The following is a 19,712-nucleotide window of genomic DNA, read 5'->3' on the forward strand; positions in this document are numbered from 1 at the left end:
TTCAAAAGGCAAGAGACTGCCTTGGTAGCCAGTGAACAATTGCTGGATATTCGCCAGGGAAACTCTGATCTATTGTCATACATCTCCCGCTTTAAGCGGGTGGCTGCTGATGCAGGCTGGCAGGAGAACGCCCAATACACCATCTTTCGTAGGGGCCTGAGAGAAGACCTTAAGGATGAATTAGCAAGAGTTACCCGGCCTGCCACACTTACAGATCTTTGAGCTACTGTTATTCAGCAGGATTTCCGCCTATCAGAGAGGCGTTCAGAGCGTCGGAAGCATCGTGGGTTCCCGGTCCTGGCTGAGCCTAGCCCATCCTCCCACACTCCTACATGTTTGAATAAAGAAGAACCCATGCAGATTGGGACCACTCGAGAACCGCTCATGGCTGAAGAACGAAAACGACGCAGGGGCAACAACCTGTGGATGTACTGTGGATCGAACTCACACATTTTGAGGGACTGCCCTGATGTGCCACCCCGACGATCGGGAAATGCCACACCTCGGAACTAGTAGGGACAAGTTACCAAGGGGGATTTCCTGGTCACTTTGTGTCATTATCTGTAACTCCAGATAACTCCACCGAGGACAACCGTCTCATGGTTGTCGGAGTCCAATTGTGTCTCTCCCAACAAACCTTTGATGTCCTAGCTCTGCTAGATTGCGGGGCGGCAGGATGTTTTATGGATGTTGTCTGGGCTGACAAGACCAGCATCGGCCATTTGGAGAAAGAGGAGGACCAAAAGGTGGAGGGTGTCGATGGCAAACCTTTAAGTTCCGGTCTCATCACACACACCACTTCCCGTATGGTAATGAAGGTGCTCCATCACACCGACACCATCCAATTTGACTTGATCAGAGCCGCACACTTCCCTGTTATCCTGGGGGTTTCTTGGCTGTGGAAACATAACCATACTATAGATTGGACGAAGAATCAACTGCTTTCACATCCGAGTATTGTCGACAGTCCTGCTCTTCACAAACCCTGTCTGCTATGGTCCATACTCTTCCTGATCCGTCTCTTAGAATGGATGTCTTAAAGGTGAACAGCATTCCCAAGGACTACCTTCAGTATCAGGAGGTGTTTCAGAACAATGGTCCTCAAGAGTTACCTCCCCACCGACCAGAGGACTGCCACATCACCCTACTGCCCAATGCAGTGGTCCCTTTTGGGCGCATGTTTTCTCTTTCTGTGAAAGAGAAGGAGACCCTTAAGGAGTATCTCGACTTAAACTTACACCACAGACTTATTCAGCACTCTCACTCTCCTGCTGGGGCCTCACTGTTCTTTGTCCATAAGAAAGGATCAAGTGAACTGCAACCATGCATTGACTACAGGGGCCTCAACCAAGTTACGATAAGGGATCGGTAACCTATGCCACTTATCAGGGACATTCTGGAGGCAGTTCAAGGAGCCAAGGTGTTTTCCAAGCTCGATCTCAGAAGAGCCTACCACCTTTTACGGATTTGCTCAGGAGATGAAGAGAAGACCGCATTCCGCACACCATTTGGGCATTATGAGTATTGCGTCATGCCGTTCGGCCTGGTCAACGCGCCATCCTTTTTTCAGCGCTTTATGGACTGCACCTTCTCTGACATCCCATTCCATTGTGTCATTGTCTACCTTGATGACATCCTGGTATTTTCGAAGAACGCCCAGCTCCACACTACTCATCTTCACCAGGTCCTCCAGAGGTTACAAGACAACCACCTAAAGGTTAATGCAGAAAGTGTGTCTTCCGAGCTTCTGAGGTTACTTACCTTGGTTTCATACTTTCTTCGGAGGGTATTTGTATGGATCCCGTAAAGATAGAAGCTATACTGCTTTGGCCCACTCACGGTTCCGTCAAGGAGGTTCAGAGGTTTCTAGGGTTTGCAAATTTTTATCGGAAGTTTAATCAAGGCTTTTCCGACAAAGTACTTCCCATCACAAGGTTACTCAAGAAGTCTTCAATGCCATTTACATGGACCCCTGAGGCTAATCAGGCCTTTCTGCTGTTGAAAGAGGATTTCTGCTCTGCTCTCATCCTTCACCAACCTGACCACAGGTTAAGGTTCATAGTAGAGACTGATGCCTCATCAGCAGCCCAAGGTGCCGTTCTCCTGCAGGAACATGCAGGTCTGGAATACCCCGTCGCCTACCTCTCTAAGACCTTAAATGACAACCAGACCCATTATTCTGTCATCGAAAAAGGACTATTGGCCATGAAATCCGCCTGCGAGGAATGGTGTAATCTCCTACAGGGGGCTAACCACCCTTTCGAAATAAGAACAGACCATAAAAATCTCAAGGTCTTACAGAACATGGAATGCTTTAATTCACGCCAGGCCCGATGGGCCCACTTCTTTACTCAATTCGACTTCTTTTTGACCTACTTGCCAGGTTCTAAGAACGTTCTAGCAGATGCCCTTTCAAGAAGACCGTATCCAGGCATTACTCCGAAAGAACCCCCCAGTCCCATGCTCCCTGATGTCAAGATCATCTGTTAAGTAGATTCTTTCTTGGAGGATGTACGCAAAGCCACGCAGTCTTCTGGGATTCCTCCTGCTACTCCAATCTCTGAGAACATTCTTATCCAGGATGGTCTGTGCTTCAAGCAACAACGCTTGTTCTTGCCCAATAAGCAGACCCGTCTAACAGCGTTAAGATGGTGCCATGATGACCCGGTGGCAGGACACAGAGGGGTAAAGAACACTCTGGAACTGCTACGACATAGATTTTGGTGGCCCAACATGGCCAAGGAGGTCACCTCTTATGTCCATTCCTGTCCGGTATGCTGTTGGTCAAAGTATTCCACTCAAAAATCGATCGGGTTTCCTGCAGCAGGAAGAGGTGCCTAAAAGACCTTGGAGCCTAATCTCGACTGATTTCATAGTGGATCTGCCGCCTTCAGAAGAGTGTTCTTGTGTAATGGTTATGGTAGACTGCTTTACCAAGATGGCCCTCTTCACACTCTTAGCTGGATTACCTACCGCAGCAGAAATGGCAGCGGTGTTTGCTAAAGAGATTTTTCGCTTACATGGCACCCCGGATAAGATTATCTCTGACAGAGGCCCTCAATATACTTCCCGCTTCTGGAGAGAACTTTGTGAAAGGCTGGGCATTGATTGCGCCTTGTCATCAGGTTTCCATCCACAGACTAATGGGCAGACAGAAAGGACCAATGCCACCCTAGAACAATATCTTTGATGCTTCACTAACAGTCAACAGGACAATTGGGTTAGCCTGCTTCCACCGCAGAATTTGCCTACAACAACTCCATACACAGTGCCACCGGCCTCAGTCCTTTGTATTGTTCCTATGGGTACCATCCCAGCTTTACTCCTTCTCTGTCTTTTTCCCCGTCTGTCACTCCTTCTGTGGATTCTTTACTTACCAGTATAGCGAAAGCTCATAAGACTGCCGTCGAGAGCCTACTGGCATGCAGTCAGCGCTACTGTTCCCAGAGCAATCCCAAGCGCTTACCTTCTCCCACTTGGCAGAGAGGTACAAAGGTATGGTTGTCCACGAAGTACCTACCTCGCTGGATACATCCCTCTAAATTGTCACCCCGGTTTCTGGGCCCCTTTCCGATACTTTGCAGGATCAATCCTGTGGCCTTTCGCCTTTTGCTACCCAAACACATGCACCGCCTTCACCCGGTGTTCCATTCGTCTCTCTTAAGAGAATCCAAGGTGGATCCCTATCATCGCCCTTTACCCCGGGACCCGGTGCATACTGCTATCCCTCCGGAGGAGTATGAGGTGGCCTCCCTTTTGGACTCTCGCTATCGGCGGGGCCTATTGGAATACCTCGTCCATTGGAAAGGCTATCCCCATTCGGAAGATTCCTGGGAGCCGGTTTCTCATGTGGATGCTCCTGCATCCACATGAGAAACCGGTTCGGAGGTTTCACCGTATATTCCCGGGCAAGCCGGGGGGGCGTCCCTAGGGAGGAGGTATACTATCACGCCGCCAGCTCCCGGTTGCCGCTGGAGGCTTTGGAACGCTTGGCGTTGGCAGCACAATTAGGCTGTTCCAGGGTTGCTTCCTACTTCCTGGTTTACCGCTCTAGTCTTTTCTGTTCTGTCGCTCTGTTTCCGTATTTAAGCCCCGCCCCTCTCTGGGTTTGGCACGTTGCCACTTTGTCTTTTGGCTCTGTTGCTTTGCTCCTGTGTATCTCTTCGTGTCCCGCCTTGCCTAACTTTACTTTGCTTCTTTTTCCTTCCGGGTTTACCGATTCATTCTTTTCCCGTTTTTCTTTGCCCTGCCTTCTTCTGTGCTTTCCCCCCTCTTGCTAGTCTCTGCTCGACTTTGCTGCTCTTTGCTTTCACCCTTTCCCTTCCTGGGCTGCTGATTTTTTAGCTCCTTGGCTTTCCTCCTCCACATCGCTGCTCCTGCGATTCCTTCGCTCCTTTGTTTGGATATGTTCTCCTCTCTACGCTCTGAACGTACAACTTGCATGAGTCTGGTCCTTTGCTCCTACTCCTCGCAGAGCATCCTTCCTGTGCGCCTGCTTCGGATCATCAGTCATCTAGCCCTAGGTTATCAAGGCACGGCAGCAACACCCTTCAGGGCAAGCGTACGGTAGTGCTCCAGAATTCCATCCTTCTAGCCCTGGACAGTTCAAGACAACCCAGCAGTATACCGTCGCTACCAACACAGAGAGGTTTTTTTAAGCTGCTGCTTTTTTCCTCTCCAATTGGTCTCTGCGGGAAGGGGGCCCACTGCTTCCCTGTCTAGCAGGGAATCAGGGTGGCTTTTTACTGCAGACGACTGTATCTCTTCTCAAAATGGAAGAAACCAAAGAAGAAGCTTTCCCGGCGAGAAGCATCATCAGAAGAAACATGTGAGGCGGAAGGGGAGGTGGACCTTGATATAACTGACAACCCACCTATCATGGCTAAACCTGACATACTGGCCTGGCCTCTTTATTACTGACATTCAGGGGCTGTATTTCACCCCACAATGGTACATATTCTCATATCTTTTGAAGTTGTGACAAACTCATCCAAAAATAGGATATTCACTCAATCTACATTGCCGATAACTGCACTGTGCTGCATATTGGTCTATATACCTATGACTCCACGGCTATTTGGTATTACTTTACTGGTGACAAAAAAACAGATCTTACACTTACAGAAGTGGAAGAGTGCTGAAAAACCCAACCACAAGGTCTGGCTACAAAATGTGGTGATCTTATCAGCCAGGGAGAAAGTGTCTTTCTTGCATAGACAAATGATGACTGAATACAACTCAATTTTGGATTCTTTTATGATTTGAACGCCTGGCTCTGTTATTTATTAATTATTTGCCTTAGCTTCACATATTGTCCTTTCCATTTGTTTCTAGTTCATACTGTTTTTGTCTTGCCCACCCACCCACACCCCATTGCCATTTAATAATGTTAGGATAAATTCTGGGGTCTGCAGACCTCGGAAGGCCCTAACTCCTTCCAATGTCCCAAAGAAGTCGAGGTCCACAAAAGGAGCAAGAGTTACTGCTGTTTTATTATATCAAATGAGCAGGGAAAACATACTAGGCATCAAGTTCTATCCAAGTACATCTGGACATTCGTGACGTCACAATAGTCGTCACTTACCAAAATCCTTCCCCAAACCTAACGCCACGCTGGGTTGGCTCCCAGAGTGGTAGGTCCAGTATGGAGACATATATGGTTATTGGCGGTCATGATGTGAGGTGGTGTACTTGGTTCATCTCTAAAAATTGCTACCTGAGAAATGTTACATTAGAACCCCTGATGATTGGCTGGAGATTCCGGCCACCAGCCCTTGTCCCCTAGTGTTCTCATTGGTCAGGCTGCAGGCCCCCAAGCCTGGGACCATCATTGTTCTAAGCCCACAAGACACCTGCTCTCGTATTTTGTGTATCAAAAAGATGTGACTATGTGACAGTGTGTAACAATGAGGTCTTTGCTAATGCCATGAGAGCGGTCCAGTCCCAGCGCATATTGTAGATAAATTGTTGCAATTATGTGACAAGGTTCAGTCTCAGACGTCAGATGGCTGCATCTTCCCAGCTTCCAGGTCTTGACATCATGTCAGGTCAGCCGGGTCACGTGTGAGGCGACCGCTAGGGAAGTCCAATTAGTTTGATTTGATTTATATTTTAGAGTGCAGTATCCTGCCCTGTAGCTGGGCTCATCGTGGCACCGTGAGTGAGGAATGTCACTTGCAACATTATGGCCTTGGTGGTGGCAGTCCCCGCCAAGGTGATTCTGCTCTCTCATCAGCTTGCAGCTTCGAGGTCTCTGTAAAAGGAGTTTAGTGTGCTGAATTGCTCTGAGGCCTACCTAAATTCTGGTTATTCTTCCAATATGATTGTTCAAGGGTTAAAAGCATGCAATGAGTGGTCAAGTCCCTTGAGTGCTCCTGTCCATCCATAGAGAAAATAGTGAGTAGCATCTGCAACTACATACACAAGCTCTTCTGGCATCTTGCGTTTCTGCAGTGCGATAGCGGGCCTATATGAAAAATAACAAACCTGCAGACAGGATGTATGTCACTGTCCTCTAGCTCATAGAACTGTACGCAGATGTTCTTCATGTGGATTGGTGTGTGAATGTTCCGATTGTGCCTACTGCACGTGTGCTTCCTGTTTAACGCGGCTATGTCGTCATGAAGTCTCTAACGACCTGAAGCATGGCTTGCGGGGACGTCAATCAATTTGGTCCATATAGTCGTCACCAGCTGGGTCTTGGTTGTTGTTGGTTGTGTTGGCTAAGGCTCTTGCCATCACAGGATTGATCGGGCGGATGGCTGGATGTCTGTCGTGATTTGAGCTTACATTGGGAGCAGTGGGACCGGGTAAAATCTCGGATAGTCGATAGTTGTTCTGTCGGGAGTACTTCTTCCGGTTAGGGGCCCCATATGGAGGGAAGGGACAGTCAGATTTTCCCTCCTCACTAATGTTACACATGTCTGTCCAAATGTGATTCTGGATGTTGTAATATGTTTTATTTTTGTGTTTTTTTAGCGTTCTTCTAAATATGTCAATTGCTCATTTTATATTTAAGGTTCAATGCACTGGAAGCATGTAGTGCATGTATTTGGCTACTGATTATTCGGAATGTATGGAAAATGATAGTAAATGAAAATTCAACAAAAAAAAAAGAAACAGTCAAATACTTAAAAAGAAAAAAAAGACAAAAAAGCTCAATGAAAAACATGCCTGGGAGCACATATTTAGTTTACGCAAGTGATGCCTGAAACAAGGATAAACAGTGGCGGGCTCATGTTTCTGCTACCTATTGTCATATGAAGCCTTGCAAAAGCCCCTTGAGGGTGAAACACGTTTTATATTCTTGTTGCTTAAGAAGTGTGTGCAAATATAGCCACATTTGAATATATGTGGCTTTTTTAATGTTCAGAAAGTGTAAAATAAATACAGTTTGTGTTGCATAAATGTGTCAACCAATCAGATTTCAAGAGCAGGATATGACTAACCTTTGAATGTTTTAGTTCAAATTAGTTAATTCAAATCACAAGTTATTTTCTAAACCTGGAAGATTAAGCATTCACTGAGAATCAGTTTAAAATCCCACTGCTTCCTGTACGCAAATGAAGAGAGGAATGTTCATTTAGCAATGTTGATAAATGTCATTGGTGTGACCACTTGGTCAAGTGCTAAATATGTGACTATAACTGTAGCCCTCCTTCCTGTGACACCACGCCGCTGATATCACTGTTCTGATCATGTCGGTGGAGTTGTGTAGCTGGAAACAGGGTGTAGCTCTCCTTCCTATGACACAAAGCCGATGATATCAATGTTCTGCATTTGTCTGTGGAGTTGTGTGGCTGGAAACTGGGACATCATCCGCTGTGCCCGTTTTTCCTACTGTATTGTTTGTAGTATGTTTACTCCATACTCTTGTATGCTGCGAGAATTCGCTTGTTTTTAGGGAGTGAAATTGTCATGTATGCCACTTATCCATAGGGCTGAGTCCAGTACAGCCGGTGCATTATGTGTTGCTGTGTGTTGCTTGAATCATGTCAATGCTCATGTCTTGTGCATGATCAATGCTGCAAAGCTCAAATGGTTTTATTTAGTTTCTGGATCCATTTCTGTTGACTTGGATGGATTTCAGAGCACCGACTAGGAGGCAGCATCAATGGTTTTGCATTTATGGTGAGGTTACTTGAGTGGAAGGATCTGTCTACAGGTGAGTCATTTCCTTATTGTCCCTGAGTAAGGGAGTTGCACATCACCGACAAGGCTTAACTATGCTGTGCCATGTCTGGGATGTGTGGGGAGTCGAGGGCGAGGGTGGGCCTTCCATAGCAGTCCAGTCTAGACTGTTCCCTTTGCAGCAGGACAATGACAGATTTACATATGATGGGTCAAGGTCCCATTTAATAATAGCAAGGATGGAGTAAACAACGATGGAATGGAAGCTGCCCTTTTATTCAACTTTTGTTGTTCGTTAAGTTCTATTAAAATCAGATTTATTAAAACAAAAAGACATTAAATCAGAGTACCCTAGATCTGGGAATTAGCAGAAAGCGAGTAAAATCTGCACAAGAAAGTGTATTGTAATCATTTCCCATACTAAGGGCCTGTAGCCCTTAAATGCGGTGGTAATGGTATTACCGCCGCATTTAAGGGCTGGTCCTTTCACAAGTTGGGCACTAAATTGGCTGTTTTACCTCCAGCTATTTCTGTACGTGAAAATCCCATTTAGTGCCCTGTTTCTGGCGGTATTACCATCAGCTTTATTAGCCCGCAGTATTAGCGCAGAAAATGACCCATTGGATCCAATGGACCCAATGGGGAATGAGGATTTCCCGTTAACACCCAATACCGCCAGACAGGTGGGTGCTAAGGCTAATACAGTCGGCAGAATTACAGCCGGGGATACCGCCCAACTCGTGATGAGGCATGTGAACCACATTGATGATGTCTTAGGCAGGAAGGATTTGGGAAAATGTTGAATAATGTAAAAAGTCATATGTAGAAAAAAAAGAAATCAACATGAAAGATCCAGTAGAAATGTTAACACGCTGAATGGAAGTTGTTTTTGAAGTTGGCTGGGTCTGTGGAATTCTGATAACACTGACCATCCACAGAGACCTTTCTGATGGTCTGGACTATCTCCTCCAGCAGATCCAGTTGAAAGGAGGTGGTAGCCTTTTTTACTGCCTTCATTTTGGAACTATTAAGAAAGTGATGTGGCCGAAAGTGTGCAGAATAAATCGAAAATAATTATAGGGTTTGTTGATTGGTCCAAACTCTTCTTGTTACTCAAGTGAAATAAAAGAAGACAGAAAATGTAAGGAGATGCTGTGACTGCAGCAACTGGTATTAGCACACCACCGCAGCATACATAAATCAATCTAATTTGCATACCTTATTTAACTGCACCCACCACTGTGTTGCTGCTTAAATGCGTTTCAAGTGCAGTAGAATTGTAGCATACTGCTCCCTCTCACATCACTCTGCAGCTAACGGCTCCAAACAATAGATGCTGGCTTCACTTTCTTCATTGACTCTTGCTCCCCGTTTACACATATTTTATTGTACTTAATTATTCTTGTTATTACAGGTTACAATTAGAGCCAGAGGATGTATTGGTAATTAAATATATCAATTAAAAGACAATATAAAAATGAACAAGTCAAATCATTTTGATGAGAGTTAGCCAGCTTCAAGTAATCAAAACCTTTAAAACTAATTTAGTCTCTATAACATGTACAATTATCTGTGGGCAACTATAATAGTTGAATACTAAGAGCTTTATGATGTAAAAATGTAGGATTTACTCACACAAAAACAACCTCAGTAAGACCTTGGATCAGCAGTTCACAAAGGGGGCAGAGTCCATCATGTTACAGTACATGATTCCATGCATCCATTACTGCTTGCATCTTTACATGAGTGAGCTTGCAAGTCAGAAAGAACCTCCAGGTAGCATTATCTCATATGTCAGGTAACTATCGCTGCATTGCCAAAGGCTTTTGTAATCTGGAAAATACCTTCCAAGTGTCTGTGTGGGAGACAATACTCATAATTTTGCATAAAATGTACACATCCATTTTCTTTCCTTTGGGGTAAACTGATTTATAAAGATATACGCTTTTGAAGGCCAGACAGTGCTTCCAGATTTACTTTCTACCTCTCCCAGTTTGTAGACCTCATAAAGTGCATGGATCATGGAGGTTATTGCTTAGCTCGGGATGGATATCGTGCCTCAGGGGACCTGGTTCGGCAGATCCCGGGTGGTTTAAAAATCAGCACCTGCTGCTCTTTTCTAGACCACATTAGGAAGACCCAACTCCATTCTAAGAGCCTGGGCTGTGTGGATTGCATAACCCAGAAAAGGACTTCTAGAGCTTCTGGATTGCATAACCCAAAAAAAGACTTCTAGAGTTTGCTTTCAATCATATTCATTTTTTCGTTGCCCCTTCTAGGGAGATAACGCTACTTTAATGGATCTTGCACTCTTTGGGACCTGTGCTCTAATAAATTGATGAGTTCAATACCATTTCCAGGGTCATTTTTCCAAGGAATAAAGATGTTTACTCCAGCTGACACTACAATCGGAAATCACAGAAAAGCTTGTTCTTATACTTTGTCTAACTTACTTGTGCACAGAATCCGGGATACGTTGTATGACAAGGTGCTCTCAAGATACTCTATCCTTGGTGTTTCCAATGTTGATTTTCAAGAAATGTACCTCACAATCTGCTTGAACAGTCTTTAAAGTGCTCTGCAAACCAGAAGGTGCTTGGTCTAGTAATCATTTCCGCCATACAGGAGGGTGTCAATAGAGTTGCCAAATTTGGGGGAATGCTCTTGCCAAATGAATTAATTCTAGAACATTAGAAGAGTAACAGAAAAAAGAACAGAGTAGGAGCTAAGATATTGCTTTTCATATAATAGAAACTGGCCAGAATGGCTCAATCCTTGTACGTGTATGGATGGCAATAATTAAAGCTAGCAAATCCTCCTGAATACCACTTTTTAAGTTTATACTATAGTACGGAGCTATCAATACAATCAAAATCAGTGAAAATATCAACAAATATAGAGCAATGTTATGTACAGCAAGTTGTCTTGTATAGCGCCCATCTGCCACAATTGGAGGCCTCGCTGTTTAAAAAAAAAAGTGGCGTGGGGTTCATTAGTGGCACAGTGGGACAAGCAAATGGAAACCTATGGTGTTGATGGGTGCAGGTCAGAAGTACCTGGTTCCTGAATGTTGATCTGCTTGCTGTGGGTTTGACAGAGAAACATTGGAGTATGTTCTCCATAGGGAAGAGTCCAAGATCTGACAGACTACAGCACTTTGGATCTGGCCTGCCGCTGATGTGGGAGAGTACAATAGGGCTTAAGGAGAGACCTTAGCTGGGGCTCCGTTCGTGCTATTGGCTAGGTTTGTGTTGGCTGTCTGTGGGGGTGAGGGGAGGGTTGTGTGTAGTGTCAGGTGGTAGGAGAACTTAAAGGGGAGTTGATTCATTGAGGGAAGTCGGAAGAGGCCATACATAGCAGAGTAACCTTTAGCCCTGTATTTCTACCTAAGGCCATTTTCAGACATGGCCCATTTCTCTGGTTCCCAATGTAACCATTTCTCTCTCTGTAGAGACTGCAGGGCGTATCTGTACTTCTGCTCCCTATATTGTAGGATAAAGGCACCGAACACCCCAGACAAGGCTCTAAATTTGGTAGAATGGGCGAGCAAACATGCTTAAACTTTAAGGAGGTGATGCAGTCTGGTTCTTAAGTACAGTGTTTCCCCAATGTCCACACACTATGTTAGGTGATAACACAGCCTCTTTATATAAAATAAGGTTTGCTATCCAAAAATATATACATATAAATAATAACACTTTCTACTTGGAATACTTATTCAAAGAATGGTAAATATATACACTCTTTGTGGTACCACACAGCCCTTAAATTCAGTAATAGATGCACTCACTGCAAACAGTTTTAAAAAGGGGCGCGTAAATTCTTAAGTAAGGAGTATCAGCATAGAATATGGAAGAAAGGCAGGTTGGTTGTGAACTGTAGCATAATTCTTTCTTTAGGCTAGATACACAATTCTGTGTGAAGATCCCCCCACCTGGGCAACCTGTAATGGAAAAGTTAGGGAGTAACTTGTTTTGTCTTTTACAGCCCAGTCCAATAATGTTCAATAATGTTCAATAACCTTGTGCTTTCTTTGAAAAGGTTCTACCACCACAAAGTACCTAATAGGCCACAGGAGAGCAGGATCCAAGACAAATCTGGGACCCCTGGATGACTCCTGAAGCTAGAAGATACTCTTCCTTGTCACTGTACCTTCGGTGCCTTGGCATGTGCAGTGGCACTCACTCAACGATTCCCCCCGTGGATGTACACCCCCTTGGAAGAAAGAGCCACTGAGATTCTGAGTCCATGAGAAAAATTGAACCAAAATCTTTCTGAGGTACAGCAGTTTTGCTCTTCACTGTGTTCTCCCTTGGATAATTTGTCCGACTGTAGAAGTCCTGTGAAGATGAAATTTACTGTGGGCTCCTTAAAGGCTTGGCAGATGAGAGGAAGACCCCTGGGACACTTCAATGACCTCTGGCGGTGGCAGGTGCATAGGTCACTTTTGATATCAGGTTTCGGAATATCGCAGTTTTCCAACTTTCGGTTCTTTGGTGCTGCAACTGCAGCATGGACCTGTAGACGTCTTCTGGTGACCTGGACTCGACCACTGTAGTGGACCACACACTCTCACCAAGTCTGGACCCTCGGGACTCCTTCGTTAGCTTCTAGTGGCAGGAAAACCACTGAGGGACCTTCCTCTGCACAGCAACTCTGGACTCTCTGCAGCAGGAAAAAGTGGTCCGTGATGATGGAAAGAATGTCCCTTAAATTGTTCTTAGGCAGTTTGGAACCTTTGCAGCTCCGGGTGTCCAGCAGCACTATGCCAGGGTATCCCCTCTTCTGGACCATAGACAGCAAGGACTTCCAACAGTCACAAAACGCACCTCTGCCCCTGGGTGACACCAATTGGCTTCTTCCACTCCAGATGTCCGGGCACTCCTCTTCAGGAATCACAAAGATCCCTTCTCCGAAAGGTAGGCACACAGGATTGGCTTCCAGGGCACTTTGGATGAAGATCAGCAGTTTGCACATTGGCTCGGGGAGAGGTCTCCTTCGCAGGTTGTCTCTGGATCAATCCTTGGGAGACATGGCAGCTTTTGGATTACACAAAGAAAAAGCAGCAGCAGACTTCTCCTCCAGCTGGGCTTCAAGGAACAGCTTCTTCTAGCTAAGCTTTGACTAAACAAATTGGGAAGTGAGAGGTCCCCAGATGCACACATCTGTTCCCCATTCACTCTGGCTGAGCCAGGCTCAGTCAGCCAATCACGCAGAAGGGCATTCAGGTTGGCAGGCAGCCAATCAGGCTCACAGGGATTCAGGCCATTCAATCCACCCAGACACCTATGGTTTGTTCTCCAAATGTGCACAGACACTTCATCACCAGTACACGTGTAGAGCAAAGAAAAATAATTTGAACGCAGGTAGGCGAAGCAATAACTCACAGCCAAAAACGCAGTTAGTGAAATAATGAGCACTTATACAGCTATTTATTTATAGCTTGGAAGCAACAAGTGATAACACAGAAATAAATCACAGAAAAGACAGAGAATTCAAAAGAAAATACATCACTGTGGGCGTAACTGAATCCCTCATCTCGCCAGAAGCGGCTGGAAGACCCCGATAACAGCCAGGCAGAGAGCACAACAGCCCACAGGAAGGTCGGAACAAGGCGTCCCCCCTCCGACCGAGGTCTTTTGTGGGTTTCCCTGACCTTCCCGATAGCTCCGCATATATGTGCCCTCCTCAAAAGGGGTGGCAATTTCTCGAACTTTCTGACATTAGCATTTGCGCATTGCTGAGTGACTGTTGATTGCCATCCGGGTCAACCGACAGTAACCCCAAGGAGCAAAGCTTCCATTTTCTTCTAAAACACCACGGAACACAATTCCATAACTCATAGCAAGACATAACAAAACCAGATTTCCCAGCAGAATGTTCTTGACTGGCTGCATACCAGGTTTAGAAAGCATGTTTTTCAGCAAAGCAAATTCAGCTTTCAGCAAAGTAAGTACAGCTTTTCACTGAGGCATGGAATAAATATTCATTATGGCTCTGAGTGCCCCCAGAATGCACTGCGCACCAGCGCCATGTTTTAGCTCAAGCATAACAATTCCACACTTGGATATTTATCTACCATAGCCCAGTGGCAGAGGAGCCGGTCTCTGGAACAGACGAAACATTAGAACCAAGTTAGGAATACATTGAATACAACAACAACCAAGTATTATAATAGCTAAAATAATGCAAATGCAGACGAAGGCGTAACGCAGTGTACCCCCAATGTCAGGAATCCATGAAAATAACCAATCCCACCAATTCCCAGCCTAACTTTGAGATACTTGGGAAATGAGGTCCCTCAAACCTCTAATATGACTTTCAATGGATCGTGAATGGTCACTTAGATTAAAACAACACATACCTGCCACTGCGTTACAGCCCAAAATATGTTTCAGCAAGAGATAATCAACGGCAGCCCTGTTTTCCAATAACTTTGCTATCAAGGAGCAACTCTTCTAGTGCTTGAGAAGTATGATTCAGACCTTTTACCACTACACATGCTAGTTTAATCAAAGATTTGTAACCCCCAGCAGCTTAACCCCAGACTCCCATTAATGAAAGGGCTAACGTGAGAACTTTGGTCTCTGATAGCAAATGCACATGTGAATCACAATCTGGGGAAAGACCCACAGACTCGAAAGTTGACCTTTTACTTCGAGATATTGCTGGGTGTAAAGGGACCATCATTAGTACTAATCGAGTTAAGGCACATGGACCTCTGGAAATGTTAGCTGGAATGTAAGTGTATGTGATGTTGCCACAGGAAAAGAGCCATCCTGTTGGAAGTTTCACATGATTCAGATGACTGGCCGCTATCACTGTATGATTACAAGACATAGACATAGTATTATTCACACTGGTACATGTGCTTGGAACTCGTGAACACAATCTTCTCTCGAACATTGTTTGATTTTTCTGTTTATTTAAATTGAGTTGTTGGCATTTGCCAATTTCTTTAACATTGCAGGTCATAAAGTAACACACATCGCCTTGAGTTACATTGTAGGTTATAATACATGTCAAGTTTCTCCATTTGCGATCTGTTTCCTGGCAAAACCTGTAGTACTCATAGACAGAAATGGATTGTCTGATATCGGAATCTTGAACCAAAGAATCATTGTGTATGATGCCGAAAATGTGCTTTAGAACCGGAACTGGCGTCGGCACCGCTACTAAACATGTAGTTAACAAAGCTTCTGCATGTTGCACGTCAGTAAGGCAAAAGTGCGTAATGTTGAGTACTTGCTGTGCCAAGTAGGTCCACATATTCTCAGTTTGTTCAATTAGCGGGGAATATTTTCGTCGTCCTAAAGATATCTGTTGTATAGCTGGCATCAATGTTGTTTTCGCTTGCACCTGACGTGTTCGCCGCATTCCACGAATCCATGTTTTCGGTCTGGCAGGCTTTTCGGCATCGGTAACGGGCTGCTTTCGGATGTCATTACTGATCATCATCAGTTTCCCATGGATCGCTGGCACAGATGTGACATTTTTCATTGGTAGCAGCATGCCCTTTGACTCTTCAAAATGGAGTCCATTTAGTCCCACAATTACACCAGCCAGACACAGAATCTACAAGGCAAACCCAGAAAAGTGATATCAGTGTTGAAAATCACTCTCTTAGGTAACATTTGTCTGCGGGCACATACTGCCATTTTTCTTTACCGGGTTCCATTACTAGAACTACCTGGTCTTTGCCTGATGCAATAACATCTGCGGGTACTGGCGGGCCACTTGGTCTTTCGACCCACACCTTTGCACCCGGTATCATACTGTCTGAAGAGCCAAAACCTCAATCCCCACGGGTAGTTAACACTGTGGGAGGCTCCCCCTTTTTAATCATGGACAACTTAACAGGGATGATAATTAACTGGGCTACTCTATCGCCCTTATGAATCAGTAACACTTGGTCCCCACTATTCATCAAGATGACTTTGATCTCGCCTTGGTAATCGGCATCAATGACCCTTCCTAACACTTGGACTCCCTTAAATGCTAATCCAGATCTAGGGGCAATCCATCCCATATGCTCTGGTGGAATTTGTATTCCAATCCCTGTTTCAATCACAACAATCCCTCTCGGGTCTAATCTGATTTCTTAATGAGAATGCAAGTCTACCCCTGCTGACTCTGGAGTCGCCCGATAGGGAGCTAAAGAACCCGGGGTAATTTTCCAATATAATAGAGTTTCTCTGACTGAGTTGGGTTGAATCTGTAAAGTAGGAGTCATTAGCCGCATCAAAGGAGTTTCATGATAATTCACAGGCCTTTTGTTTAACACTTGCACCGCATCAAACACACGATCACGCCAGCCTGTTAAACTGCCATCTCCGGATTTGCGCAGCTGCTCTTTCAACAAACCATTCATCCGTTCAATTAATCCTGAAGCTGCAGGGTAATAGGGCACGTGATAGAGCCATTCAATACTGTTTTCATGACAGTACTCTTGAATTAATTTGCCTTTGAAGTGTGACCCATTGTCACTTTGAATCTGCAAAGGCACCCCATAATGCAACGTGATCTGATCCAACAACTTAATGGTGTTCAGTTGTGTGGCACGCTTGCACGGTAAAACCCTCATGTATCCCGAGTATGTAGCCACAATAGTGCATGCATACTGACAACCTCTACTGATTGGCAGGGGTCCGATATAATAAATCTGCCAAATTTGACCTGGTAATTTTCCTCTTCACAACGTACCCTGGACAATCTGAGGGATAGGCCCGTGCAGTTGGTGTTGGCACACTGGACATTGCAAAATGATTGTTTTCACTACCTCTAAAGGAATACTGATTCCTCGAGCTTGTGCCCACCTGGTAGTAGCCTTTTCTCCAAGGTGCCCACATTTCTGGTGAGCCCACTTGGCCAAACCCTCCAAATCGTCTTCCTGAGCCTCCGCATCCACAGATGAAATCTTGGTGTGTTCATCTGCAACAGAATAAAACCAACGCTCTACTGAATCTGCGGCTCAATGCGCATCCACATGATACACAGTGACTTCACTTTGTGATAACATCTCAGCAATATCTTGCCACAGTTCTTTTCCCCACAACTCTTTTGAATGAATCATCCACCCATTCTTTTGCTAGGTTGGCAGCCACACCGCCAATCCATTCGCCACTGACCATGAATCTGTGTACAAATGACATCGACCAGGGGACTCTTGTTTCAATGCTTGGTAAACTGCGTAAAGTTCTGCAAACTGACTGCTCTTCCCTTTCCCTGATGTGGTCAAAATCTTTTTTGTCTTGGGATTGTAATACCCCGCTTTCCAGTATCGCTCGGTTTCCACATATCGGGCCGAGCCATCTGTAAACCAGGCATGTTCTGTCTGCTCTATGGTCAGATCGCCATAAGGTACTCCCCATTTCAAGGGAGATTCGCGTTTTTCAGACACTTCCGGCGGTATGTAATCTGAGGGTGGTATGTTGGCCACTTGCTCATGTAATTTGGCAATCCCACCCTTCCCTGATTTAGCTCTGTCTTGAATGTACCATTTCCATTTGATTATGATGGCTTCTTGAGCGTGTCCTATTCTGTGTGTTTTAGGAGAGCTCAGCACCCATTGCATAATCAGGATTTCAGGCCTCATCAGCACATCATGCCCCACCGTCATTTGCTCAGTATCGACCAGGGCCCAGTAACATGCCAGCAACTGCTTCTCAAACGGAGTGTATGAGTTACCAGCATCGGGTAATTTACGGCTCCAAAGCCCCAATGGCACACGTTTCCTGTCTTGTTTCTGACACACACTCCAGTTAGCATAATTGTCTTGCATAGACACATTCAACTCCACTTCGCCTTCCTTCAATGGCCATAGATCAAGTACCTGCTGCACGGTATCTTTTGACAAATCAAATGCTTTTTGCTGCTCTTCCCCCCACTGAAACTCATATTTCTTTCTTGTTACTTTGTAGAGGGGGGCAGTATCTACCCTAAATGGGGAATGTGCTGCCTCCAAAACCTAAACAGCGCTATGAACTGCTGAACTTGCTTTTTGTTCATTGGAGTGGTAAACTCAAGAATCTTCTGTCGGGCCTTTGGCACCATTTCTCGATGCCCATTATGCCACTGAATCCCTAGGAATATCACTGTCTCAGCTGGGCCTTGAATTTTGTTCGGGTTAATCTCCCACCCTTCCTTCTTCAATCCTTCCATAATGACTTCTAACTGGTTTTGCACACTTTGCTCATCCTTACCCTGAATCAAAATATCATCAATGTAGTGAGAGATTTGTATGTCAGGTTTACACGGTATCTTGTCTAAGTACTCTGCCACCAGCCGGTGACAGATAGTCGGGCTATGTATGTACCCCATAGGTAACCTCGTGAGGGTGTACTGACGCCCGCTCCATGAAAATGCAAACTGCTCTTGGCACTCTTCAGCAATTGGTACAGAGAAAAAGGCATTGGCTAGATCTATCACTGCATACCAAGTCCCCTCAAACTTTTGGACTTTCTCAATCACGGTAATGGCATCTGGGACTGCGGGCACCAAGGGAGGAGTGTGTTTATTTAATTTGCTGTAATCCAACGTCATCCTCCAAGACCCGTCCCCTTTTTTGACAGGCCAGAGTGGGTTGTTCCATGCGGTAGTAATCGGGCGTAACACACCCGCCTCTACGTACTCTTTGATGGTGTCTGAAATTTCCTTGTGCCCCCCGGGAATGCGTTATTGCTTCATTGCTACCCGCTTGGTCGCCAGAGGCACCTGCACTGGGGGCATCTTCAATTGTCCTACGGTAATGGGTGTGCAGGTCAATGCACTCACCCCAAACTGATACGTTTTACCTCCTAATCCCAAAGTCAATCCTTCTAGAATGTCAAAGCCAATTATGTACTCGGATATCGGGACAATCAACACTTGGTATTTCTTCCTAGTCAAATTGCCTATTTTCATATCCACTTCTGTTTGTACGGCGGGGGTCTCCTTCCCCCCTGGCCCAGTAATGGTAAAGCGTCTACCTTTGAATCGTGTTGGATTTCCATGAATCAGAGAGGCCTCCGCCCCGGTGTCTATCAATGCTTGCACCCCTTGTGTATTTCCCGGCCTCCAAAAAATCTTAATATTAACATGGGGCCACCTATCAACTTTTATGTGAGCGGACGCCACCGGGGCTCGGCCATAACCCTAGTCAGATTTTGAATGAGTGTATCCTGACTCTGCCCCTAACATTGCACTCACCACCTTTCTCAAATCAGCACATGTTGGCTGGTATGGGGAAGGTGTCCCCATAGACCCTTCTTCTTGTTCTTCCTCAGGAGGAGCGGAAGGTGAGGTGTCCCCCTGTGGCTTAGTCACTACCTGTTTCTTAACCTGTTTATAGCGCTCTTTGGCTGCAAGCCCTCTCTTTTTGTATAGTTCATACATTACTCTAGTTTCAAAGCCATCAATTTCTTTTTTTTAAAATTTTTTTAAACTTGTTTATTTTCGGTTGGCACACAGGAGAACAAATTAGCATACCAGATCAACACTTTATCACAGCATTAATATACAATTGTTTATCCCCAGACACCCAAATCCACTTCTTAGTCCCGGCAGTCTTCTGTGGACTGTCTCTTTGCCCATAAAGTCCGATT

Source organism: Ambystoma mexicanum, chromosome 8 (genome assembly GCF_040938575.1).
Source record: "Ambystoma mexicanum isolate Mex_15411 chromosome 8, UKY_AmexF1_1, whole genome shotgun sequence".
Lineage (NCBI taxonomy): Eukaryota > Metazoa > Chordata > Amphibia > Caudata > Ambystomatidae > Ambystoma > Ambystoma mexicanum.